Here is a 12,677-nt window from a genome sequence, read left to right as displayed (position 1 = left end):
GACCCCTCAGCCCCCTGGACTCCCTCCTGCCTCTCATTCCTAGAATGGCTGGGACTCAGAGGAGTTTCCTAGGCATTGTCACCTTCTGCCCTCCATGGCCATTGGCACTGACCTTTTCCCATTGCCTTCCCTCCCTCACCCCTTGGACCTCCTCCTCCTTCGCACTCAGAGCAACCCTTCCCTACAGCTGAGGAGACGGCCTCTGAATAGGGTTGCCATAAGTCAGGACCTCCAAACCGTAGGACAATATATTCAAATGTAGGACAAGTTTTATACAAAATGGAGGACATGCGAAAAAAATTGATGATTTTTTTAAAATGTTAAAATAAATGCATGTTTCTTAGGCATGATCGAAATGGAGGACATTTTGGTATTATTCCTAGACAGATGGCACAAATGTACTTCCCTTTCTGTCCACCCCGCTCCCCCATTCCCAAACATACACGAAGCACATTTGGGCATTTTTAAACTGACTCACACAGCTAGCTCTTTGCATGCTAATAATAATAATAATAATAATATTGATAATCATGGAAGGTCCCTTTGCAAACTGACTCACACAGCTAGGTCTTTGCATAATAATAATAACAACAACAATAATGATGATGATTATGATAATCATGGAAGGTCCCTTTGCAAACTGACTCACACAGCTAGGTCTTTGCATAACAACAACAACAACAACAATAATAGGTCCCTTTGCAAACTGAATCCAGGCCCGTAGCTAGGCCTTTAGGGGCCCTGGGGCAGAAAGTACATTTGGGGCCCCTATGTTTTTTAATGTCTCGAGTCCTACTGCGCACCGCGGGCACCATCTTGGCACACCACTGTTTACATGGGGTGTGTGTCGATGACGTGACTCGTGCGGCTCCTTTGGGGTAGGGTTGCCATAATTCTCTACCACCAAACTGGGGAAAATGTAGGGAAAATATAATTATAATTATAATTATTATCCCACCTCTCTTATGGATCAAGGCGGGTTCCATAAAATAATCCATAACAGTTACATCAAACGAAAATCATAAAATCACAATGCCCAACCCAAAATTTCTAGGACAATATGTAGACCAAAATGTAGGTCAAATGCTGGACAAAATTTACCCAAAAAGTTGGGCATTCAATAAAAATGGAGGCCATAACCAATTAAAAGCTAAAAATATTAACATTTTTTTTAAAAAAAAACATTAATATAAATCCTTATGTTATAGAGATCTTGTTGCATCTGTGAGACTAAATGCATCTGAGGAAGTAGGCTTTAGGAAAGCTCATGATGCCAACTTCTTTCTTTCAGATAATAATAATAATAATAGAATTCAAAGACAGAGATTTTGGATCACCTGTGAGACTAAATGCATCTGAGGAAGCATGCTTTGGGAAAGCTCATGCTGCCAACTTCTTTCTTTCAAATAATAATAAAACTGAATTCAAAGACATGGAGATTTTGGATCACCTCTGAGGTTAAATGCATCTCAGGAAGTGCAGCAGGAGGCATTGGTGGAGGAGGCCCTGGGTGCAATCCCTTGCTTGGGCATTAAAAAACCCCACTGGGCTAGTCACACTCTCTGTCTTAAGGGAAGGTGAAGGCAAACCCCCTCTGAAAACCTTTGAGATAGTCACACACTCTCAGCCTCAGAAGAAGGCAAAGGTAAACCCTCTCTGAACAAACCTCCCAAGAAAACCCCTTGAAGGCGCATGCACACACACACACTCTCGCATACACTCAAGTCACACTGTCTCAGCCTCAGAGGAAGGCAATGGCAAAGCTTGCCACTAAAACCACCTGATGATGAAATGACAACACAGGAGGTGTCTGACACTTGAGAAGAGCCTCCCCAGGGGTCTTGCTGGAGGGAGCCATCTTGGGGCAAAGTGGGGGGGAGAAGAGCAGGGCCCCAACAGACGGAAGGGCTCTGGGCCTCCTCTAGCCAGTGGCGGAAGGCAGTGGCACCCACCCAAGGCAAACCCCAGAAAGCCCTCCACACTACAGCACACACACACACACACACACCGGGAGGAGAAGGAGGACGAGGACAAGGAAGAAGAGAAGCAGGAAAAGAAGGAGAAAGGAGGGGAAGAAGGAGAGGACCAAGAAAATCCCAGAATAGGGTTGCCTTGGTCCAAAACGACTTGAAGGCAAACAACAACAACAACAACAACAAAGGAATGAATTGCTGGAGCTTGGCTTCAAGAGATGCCATCTCCCTCCCTCCCTGCTGCTGCATGTTTTTTAGGCAACCCTACCTTTGGCTGGGGGCCCTGGGGCAGAGCTCTCTTGCCCTCCCCTAAGGGGCTGGGGGAGGGGAGGGATGCCCAATGTTTTCGGCATCCCTCAGTGTGAGTCAGTCAGGCCCTGAGGGATGCCAAAAACGTTCCCCCCTTCCCCAGCCCCTTTGGTCTTCTCCTCTGCTGCCTCGGTGGGCTCAGTCCCTGGCTGGCCCACATGGCTGCAGGAAGTAAACAGAGGATAGACTCCTGAAGCAGGGAAAGGACTGTTCTGCTATTGGCCAGCCTGCCAGCCAATAGGAGGAGCTCCAGCCTCCAACAGACAGAGCCCAACAGGCAGCCAAGGCACAGTAACAAAGAGCAGCCAAGGCAAGAGCAGCCAAGGCACGGTAACAAAGCCCAGGAGCGGGGGAAGACCTGGGAGAAACGCCAAACCGTACCGTGACCGTGCAGAACAGTCCAAAAACGGGAAATGCACGCCCCCCACCGGGTTATGGCAACCCTACACAGAGACTCCCAAGAAAGGAGAGGACTAGACACACAAAGAGACACACTTCCTTCCTTTTGGCCCAAGGAGCCTGGCCTCCTTCTCTCTCTGGAGCCTCAGGGAGAGAAAGAGATACCTCTGTTCAACTGGGGCCTCAGAGAAGGTTCTGGAACATTCTCCATAGTCACAAACAGCACAAAATGGCCCCAGAACACAAAATGGCTTCCTCTGCCTGAGCTCTTGGCAGTTGGCAGTTTGAGGCCTTCAGAGGAGAGAGAGAGACTGAGGGGAAGAGTGGAAGGGGGTCCTGGAGGGAGGGGGCCTTGGGAGATATTGTCAGAACCTGTTATTGAGATCAGTTATAATGCTGTATATATTCAGTTCCTATATAATCACTTCATGTATGTCTTGAGATATCTGACCTATATTGTTCTGTTAGCTAAGATGGTGGGTGGTGGGTGGGTGGGGGTGGAGAGTATATGGGTAGAATATTAAAGTTGGTGTTAGTTTCTAAGTGGGGCTCCATTAACTGCTTTGGAGTGTTGTCTTAGACAACTAGCTGGCAATGTTGCAAATGTCTTGAGTGAGGCTGGGTTGTGATGGGGACCTGGCTAAGTGTGTCTGGGGTGGGGAACTAGCAGGGGGCGTTTTTGTATGTACAACGCTGTGTAAATTTATAGCGCTTTGTAAATAAAGGTTGATAATAATAATAATAATAATTTTAAAAGTGTACATTTTTCTCTGAAGCCTCAGACTCTGCAAAAAAGTGTTACAGATCACTACTGCAATGCTCTCACAATAGACTTTCTACTTTTGGTATAAGTTTGGTTGTGGACCATTGATCAGAGGATTCCAACCTCACAGATATAGAGCCTTCCTGAGATATTTGGTGTTCGCTTCCTAACAAAGGGGTTTTTGGCCTCATAAAGGATTTGGGTCAAAAGAGGAGGGGTCTCTAATAGGAGGGCCACTGAGACGACGATTGTCCCCCAAACTACGCCAAAAGTAGCTCCTTTGGGAGGTGTTAAAATCAAGTGAATGTACATGAACTGAAAAGATATAACCTTATAACTGATCTTAATAACAGGTTCTGACACCTAGTGAGACATCAGAGAGTAGTAGTAGCCTTTTCTCTTGCCAATGGGATTTACAGTGCATTCCCTGGACTGGATCTCCCAGCATCCACAGGGCCAGAGAGAGGAGGGCCCTGCCCTGCATAGGGCTGCCATTTCATGGGTCTTAGGCTCTGGGAATGTGTGCCTTTGGCCAGTGTCCGTGTGGCTGGGGCTCCAGGGTCCCTCAGTCCCTCCTGCCTTGTTCCATATTAACTGCAGGAGGAGCCTGTGAGGGTGGGGCGGGGCTTCCATTTCCTCTGCCCTCATTGGCCAGACTGAAGAAGGGGAGGAGCTTCTGCCTCACAGAGAGTGAGAAGGGGACAGAGAGAGAGACAGACAGACAGACAAGGAAAGAAGGAGAAAGGGGAGTGGAGAGGGACAAGGCCAGGAAACGGTGAGGCCTGCAACTGCCAAGCGCTGAGACAGAGGCAGCCATTTTGTGTTCCAGCAGCCATTTTGTGCTGCTTGTGACTGTGGGGAATAATGTTCCAGAACCTTCTCTGAGCCTCAGTTGAACAGAGGCTTCTCTTTCTCTCCTGAGGCTCCAGGGTCAGAAGGAGGCCAGGCTCCTTGGGCCAAAAGGAAGGAAGTGTGTCCCTTTGTGTGTCTTTTGTGTATATCTTCTGAGAGGGTTTTCTTATTACACAGCTCTGCTCCTTCTGGGGAACATGAGTTTTAAAAGGGATCAGAAATGGGGAGGACAGTTTTAATACAAGCCTTATTATTATTATTATTATTATTCACAAACATTGTGCTTTCGCTACTATCCCTGTTTTTAATAACTGTTTCAATAACTGTCCAGTAATTTAATGGTATTTTATTTTGGATGGGAGGGTTAGGGTTTGGGAGATCATGAAACATATTTTTATTCTATTGTATGGATCTTTTTATTGTAAGCTGCTAAAAGGTGGCCATTCTTGTGTAGTAATTGTCTTGTGATTAACTCCCACAACAGCCTTGTAAGGTAGCCTTCATAGGCTCTAGAGCTGGAAGGGAGCCCCAAGGGCCAAACAATCAGCCCCATTCTATCCTCCAAGTCCTCTGAAGAGATGGCCATCCAGCCAGAGACTCCTCCAATGCTCTTGGAGGCAGCGTCTCCCATAGATTTGCTCAGAGGTCATGGGCCCACAGTCCCATGGGAACCAGTCCTTACCACCCCACTTTGGGAAAGGAGACCCCCCTCAGCCCCCTGGACTATTTACTACCAGGAGTTACTATGGCTGGGACTCAGAGGAGTTTCCTAGGCATTGTCACCTTCTGCCCTCCATGGCCATTGGCACTGAACTTTCCCCCATTGCCTTCCCTCCCTCAGCCCTGTGGACCTCCTCCTCCTTCGCACTCAGAGCAACCCTTCTCTACAACTGAGGAGACGGCTCTGACCCAGGGAAGCTCCGGCCATAAAGGACTGCAGAAGAGGCTTTTCTGGGGCTGCAGGAATCAGGGTCTTTGTACTGAAGGTAGGTCTTTATTCCTGGAACTGAAATAGGACTCTTGTTTAAATGTTTCAGTCCAGGATTGTGTGGAAGGGCTGCAGCTGAGAGAGTGAGCCCATGCTTTGCAGGCATAAAGCCTCCAATTCAGTCTCTGGCAGCATTGTCTACCCAGAAGGTGAAAATTATATTTACAGACCCCAAACATACAGTGCACCAGTGAGTCCTTTTTATGGGGTCTGTGTGTACGTGTTGATTACTAGAGCTTTGTGAGATAAGATTTAGTCCTGCATGTGGCTAGAACAGGACATTCCCAAGCCAAGATGGCCAGGCAACAGTGTGGGCAGAGACACTCTCAGAATTGTGACTTCTCTGCATGCAGAAGGCTGCCATGGGAATTGGTTGTTCCCTTCCCATCAGCTCAATCCTCTGGTGCCCCTCCCCCGATCCTGGGAGGAGGGCTGGATCCCATGGAAGGGGGGCAACCAGAGAAGAGAGAGCTCCTTTCCTGCCCTGCCTGACCGAGGAATTCCCTGGGGGATGGAGGGCAACTGCTTTGGCCAATGGGACGCCACTAGGCCAGAAAGCCTGACCCAGCAGAACCCTCTATGTTCCAGTGTTGCTCCGTGTGGAATCGGGCTAGGAAGCAAATGCCCACCTCTGCATTGGCCCAACGGAGGCATATGTCATCTGCGTGTGTCACCAGCAGGACGCTGTTCTTTGTGTCTTTGAGTGCTGCAGGGTTTCTTGCCAAGCCAATCCTAACCCTGGGCCCTTTTCTCAGGACCTACATCTCGGCCTCCTTGTACACGGCTTTGGGGCCTATCTTTCTGGAAGTCACCCAAGTGCAGGACCACCAGGACCCCTGCCCACAGGATGGCCAACACAGAGGCCAAGCGGAGGGAGTTGGGCTCCAAGAGAAGGAAGCTGCCAAGGTACAACAACTCTTTGGTGAGTCACTATTCTATTAGCTTCATCTGGGTCACTGCTGGGCCAATTTATGAAAAGAAGCAAATAAAGTACTGTCCGAGTTTGGCAGAGACAGTCCTGGTTAATCCTCTATCATCCCAATATTTCAAGGGCTTTTAAAATGTCCTGGTTTCTCTCTTCTCCTCCCACTTTCCCAATTCTTCAGCTCATTTCAATTTCTGCATAATGACTGCCAAGAAGTTTGCAGCCCATCAACTCAAAAGTGGGGATTGGAGAAGAAAGAAGGAGGCAGGGACTTGCCCTTGCTAGGAGTCTGAGGCAAAAACAAACTGTTGTGCCCTTTCCCACTTGTGTGAACTTCTTCATAAACAACTTTGTCCATCTTCACCACTTTCTGCTGTTGCTTTTTAATAATGACATTCGCCTCTGAAATTTGGCAACAAATGGCTAAATGCACTATAATCTTTGGAGGCTAAATGTACTATACGTGTCGGGATAGTCAGTATTCTAATCCATCATTAATATCCCAGCCATGGCCTAAATTATATTGTATATTACATTGAAAGAATTTGAGACAAAGTGGACCTGAAAGGCAGTAGCTTTTTTCTTGCTAACAAAATTTAATGTTTATTTCCTGGACTAAATTCTGAGGTGATCAAATAGTTTTTGGGATGCATCATGTGCTTCTCCCTCCCCTTTTATTAGTCATTCTCTGGATGAGGGCTATTTTCTATTGCAGGTGACCTTTGCAGATGTGGCGGTATATTTCACTGAGGAGGAATGGAAACTGCTGACGAAGAAGCAGAGACTTATGTACAAGGATGTGATGATGGAGAATTACGAGAATGTGGCCTCTGTGGGTAAGGAAGCTGAATTCATTGCCCTTCCTATGAGGACTGAGGGCCCTTTCATTTTACATTATCATGGCACTATGATTCCACTTTAGAATTATAGAATCAAAGACTTTAAACAGATAACAAGGACCATCTAGTTCAACCCCTTGCCAGGCAGGAATACACATTGAAAGCATCACCAGCAGATGGCCACCTAGCCTTTGTTTAAAGACCTTTAAAGACCTTCAAAGAAGGAGCGCTTTAGAATCATGGAATCATAGAATCAATAGAGTTGGGAAAGACCACAAGGGCCATCCAGTCCAACCCCCTGCCATACAGGAAATCCAAATCAAAGCATCCCCGACAGATGGCTATTCAGCCTCTGCTTAAAGTCCTCCAAAAAAGGAGACTCTATCACCCCCCCCCCCCCCAATATCGAACAGCCCTTACTGTCAGGAAGTTCCTCCTAATATTTTGGTGGAACCTCTTTTCCTGTGGTTTGCATCCATTGTTCTGTGTCCTTTGCTCGAGAGCAGCAGAAAGCAAGCTTGCTCCATCCTCCGTATCTCTTCAAATATTTGAACAGGGCTATTCACGCTTAACCTTCTCTTCTCCAGGCTAAACATTCCCAGATCCCTAAACCACTCCTCAGAGGGCTTGATGGTTTCCAAACCCTTCACCATTTTTATTGCTCTCCTTTGGATAAACTCCAGCTTCTCAACACTCTTTTTGAATTGTGGTGACCAGAAATGGACACAGTATTCCAAGTGAGGGTCTGACCAAAGTAGAACAGAATTGCACTATTACTTCCCTTCAGCTACAACACAGAATCAAAGAGTTGAAAGAAACTAGAAAGGCCATCCAGTCCAACCCCTGCCATAACACTATACCCATATTTATGTAGCCTTGAATCACATTGGCCTTTTTAGCTGCTGCATCAAACTGTTGACCCAGGTTCAAGTTGTGGTCTACCAGGACTCCTAGATCCCTTTCACACATAGTTTGTCGTAGCAGCTATCTGTGAAATCTTGGAATTTGTAGTTTAGTGAGTGACTATTGCTCTCCACTTTCTAAGGATTCTAAATATCCTATCCTAAACTGTCAATTCTAGTATTTTGTGGGAAGGAACCATGGAGATAAATGCTTTTTGATTCCAAATGCTCCTCAGCCCATCCCTGGCCAAGTTTCCTGGCTTTTTTGGCCCCTCTTCAAGCCTTTTGAGACTCTGGAGAGACTTCTTGGGTAAAATCCCTCTGTTGGCCCTGCAATGGTTTAGACAACAATGGCAATGTTCTCTAATGTTTCTTTTCCTACCTGAGCTTGCTTAGTTCCATGGTTGGTTCAAGACGCCCTTTGTTACACAGAATGCTGGAGTCTGGGGAGGACACCCACAAGTGCTATGCTTTTAGGGGAATTTGTTACTTAGCTAAAAGGAGATATAAAGTTTGGTTGGGGCAAGAGCGTCCTTGGGATTCAGCTTAACTAGACCAGGCCTGGAAGCACAGAGAACTCCAAAGGCATATGAAATAGTTTTTTTGTTTTTTTTTATTGAGGAGAAAAGCATAATACACACACACACACACGTAAGTGTTCACACACACGCACAAGAACTAGATAACAGGTGGGAGTGGTCAAGAGATGTAAGACTTTCATAATGGTAATACTTACCTAGGTGTATCTTGATTCCAATTGCTGAGGGTTCGAAATGGGAAGAGAAGTCAGGAGCTCATGCGACAAGTGGGGCTGGCGACTGCATTGAGGTGCTTAGCCACGTAAACTAAAAGACTGTCTGTCTGTAATTGGACTGAAGTCAAAGAACAGCCAGTCAGGGCAGATATTTATACTGGAATTGTTGCTTGGGGGCAGAAACCGAGTGTCCAAAAGGGTTTAAATCGCTTTAGAATGTGTCCTGGGGGTAGAATGGTCTGAAACCAAATTGAATGCAATGGGTGCTTGGAGCAAATAAATCAGACAAAAAGAATTAGCACACTGGCTCTCAGTCCTTCTTGGCTCTGAATTCCTATCGTGTTCAGAAGCCAATATATAGCACAATCTGAGGGTGATACTCCCAGATGCAGCTCAACAATAACATAGCAGAGTACAGAAGCAAATATCCAGATATAGATATTGGCAATGCACTGACCACTTTTTACACTAAAAATCTATCTTGAGTAACAAAATAATACAAATATTTGCAAGCTCTCCTCTCCGAGTTCCTTCAACTTCACCATCTCTTGTACACACAACTCCAATCCAATCCACACCAATCTGCATGTGAGCTGTATACTGTATTGGTTGTGAGTCACATCCTGGTGCCAAACAGCATGAAGTGACCTCTGCTGTTGGTTTGCATCATGCCTTGGGCTCTGACTCAGCACTCTATGGCAGTCTCACAGGATATGATGCCAGCTGTCAATCAAAGTATATTTGCACATGTTTCATGGAATATTTTTTCAACAGTCCTTTGACTATCTGCTTCCACTGATTCCCTCAAGGCAGTCCCCATACAGGCTCTTCTTTGCTAGCTCCTATGAGTAAGGATACGATCATTCCATGCATTTAGGAGCATAAGCAGCAGGATCATGCTTGGGTTACTCACAGCAAATTTATTAATTTAATCTCAAATAAAGAGGTGTTAATGAGGGCTAAATCATGGGGTAACACCCTGCTCTCTTACCATATTTATGCTAAAAAGTTGGTCCGAAAATCCTGAGTCAACTTATAGACGGGAGAATATGGTAATGTGGCTGAGAAAAATGGCGACCGCAACTTTGCAGCCAAGGGGAAAGCAGAGGGTGTCCTGAAGGAAGTGCTGCCCAGGAGCCACGAGGGAGGGAGGTAGGCAATTGCTTTTGTCCGGGGAGGTTGTCTTGCAAAAGAAACTCTGCCCTCTCTCCCTTCCACACCTGGTTCCTTGCCTCGCTGCTGCAACTGTGGAGGTATCCCTGCTGGTCTCCTTGCCTCTCTCTCTCTCTCTCTGTGTGTGTGTGTGTGTGTGTGTGCGCTCCATGGGGACAAAAAAAGAGCCATCTCCCGTCTGTTCCTTTGCTTGTGTGTTTGGGCTCTATGTTAGGCGTTTCTTCCTCTGTAAGACAGAGGACCCTTCCCCTCTCCCCTTTTTCTCAAGACCTGGGAGAAGCTGGCTTGGCTTGGCTTGGCTGGCTGTTTTTAAAAAGGCAGACTGCAGCCCTCAAACATTTTTGGGGAAAGGAGACAAGGGGGAAATGTCTGCTCTTTGGCTGTTTTTAAGGGGGCAGAAACTAAGGAAATTATAGCAAACGTTATTGTTCCACTTTAAGTAATTTGACTGCCTTGTGTTGCATCCTGGGACTTGTAGTTTACAAAGGGGAATTGAGAGAGCTCAAGCAGTGGCTGAGAAAAGGAGAGAGGGGGAAAACTCTTTTTATCTGCTGTTTTTAAACCTAAGACTCACTGGAGCTGGAGAGTCTGACTTAGAGGGAGGGAGCCTCTCTTTAACTCTCCCCCCCCCCAAAATAAGAAAACAGCAGCTCCTTGAGCTAGATTTCCCAAATAAAGAATCAAAGGGATGGGGGGGGGGGAGAGAGAACTATGGGGATGTGGCAGCAGTGATGGTTCTTTGAGCACCTCACAGAGCACCATGAGCCAGGGAGACCAGGGCAGCAGCTCTAATGCCTCACTCAAAGGAGTGCCAAGAGACAAATGGAGCACAGGGGACAGGAAAAGAGATTCCACCTCAACATTAGGAGGAACTCCTGACAGTAAGGGCTGTTCCACAGTGAAACACACTCCCTCAGAGAGTGGTGGAATCTCCTTCCTTAGAGGTCTTTAAAAAGAGGCTGCATGGCCATCTGTCAGGGATGCTTTGACTGAGAGTTCCTGCATGGCAAAATGGGGTTGGATTGGATGGCTTTTGGGATCTTTTCCAACTCTATTATTCTGTGATGCAGAGGGAGTGGCTGCCCCCTCGATTTATCCACGGGTCTTATTAAAATCCATTATTTTTACCCCCAAACCTACCCTCGATTTATACATGAGGTCGACTTGTACATGAGTATATACGGTAACTCTGATTTTCAGTCTTATCTGTCATTGTCCTTCTGTACAGAAGAACATTTGAGTCATCAGAGACTACACACAGCAAAGACGTCACATAAATGCCAGCATTGTGGGAAACGTTTTGCTTACAAGTCAATCCTTGTCATACATCAAAGAATCCACACAGGAGCAAAGCCATACAAATGCCAGCCTTGTGGGAAATGTTTTTCTTCGAAGTCATACCTAGTGATACATCAGAGAGTCCACACAGGAGAGAAGCCATACAAATGCCAACATTGTGGGAAATGTTTTTTGTCGAAATCTTACCTAGTGACACATCAGAGAGTCCACACAGGAGAGAAGCCATACAAGTGCCAGCATTGTGGGAAATGTTTTTCTCGGCAGTCACACCTAGTGACACACAAGAGAATCCACACAGGAGAGAAGCCATACAAATGCCAGCCTTGTGGGAAATGTTTTTCTTCGAAGTCATACCTAGTGATACATCAGAGAGGTCACACTGGAGAGAATCCATACAAATGCCAACATTGTGGGAAATATTTTTTGTCGAAATCTTACCTAGTGATACATCAGAGAGTCCACACAGGAGAGAATCCATACAAATGCCAGCATTGTGGGAAATGTTTTTCGTCGAAATCCTACCTAGTGAGACATCAGAGAGTCCACATTGGAGAGAAGCCATACAAATGCCAACATTGTGGGAAATGTTTTTCTCAGAGGTCAAACCTAGTGAGACATGAGACGGGCCACACAGGAGCAAAGCCATACAAATGCCAGCATTGTGGGAAATGTTTTTCGTCGAAGTCAAACCTAGTGATACATCAGAGAGTCCACACTGGAGAGAATCCATACAAATGCCAGCATTGTGGGAAATGTTTTTCTCAGAGGTCAAACCTAGTGAGACATCAGAGACTCCACACTGGAGAGAAGCCACGCAAATCCGAGAAGTGAAATGACATCATTTTTCTCAAGAAGGAATACAAAGAATATATTTTCAATCCACTGGTGATAAGAAAAGGCCCTTGTGATTTTGTGTTAGGTTTGTCTGTCAATATATCTGTTTAAGTTTTAAAGTTATATTTCGTTAAGTTTAGGTTTTAATTCCTATTAGTATATTTCTTTGCTTTAGTTTATAAATTTGGCTGGGGATTATGGGTTGTGGAATAGGTTAGCTAGATAGAGGAGTGGGATTTGTTGCAGCTGGCTAGAATAGTTAAGGGAATGATAGCTTTTGGAATTTGTGGGATGTTAGATGAAGAAAGTTGGTAGTCGGTATTAACATAAAGAGGGCTAGTTTCTGGGCATGGCAAAGGGTGCTTTTTTACCTATGAGGCGTAGACTGTGGGAAATGGAGGTGGGGGCTAGGTTTGGAAGAGGTTGGAGTTTTTGGTTTTAGGGATTTAATGTATTCTTTGGCTTGGGGAGGGCAGCTCTGATTTAAAAGCTGAATTTCTCACTATGTGTTCTTAATAAAATTCTTTGCTGTTTCAACACACTGGACTCATTGATGGACAGAAGTTGTGAATTTGCACAAAATTGACTATTTTCTCCTCAGTCCTCAGCTCCATTCCCAGCCATAAGAACAGAGGCAAACAGACAAACATACACACAAACACACACT

This window comes from Sceloporus occidentalis, unplaced genomic scaffold (genome assembly GCF_023333645.1).
Source record: "Sceloporus occidentalis isolate IW3139 unplaced genomic scaffold, rSceOcc1.0.p SCAF_202, whole genome shotgun sequence".
NCBI lineage: Eukaryota > Metazoa > Chordata > Lepidosauria > Squamata > Phrynosomatidae > Sceloporus > Sceloporus occidentalis.
The sequence above is the reverse complement of the archived record's forward strand: the minus strand, read 5'-3'. Positions refer to the sequence as shown.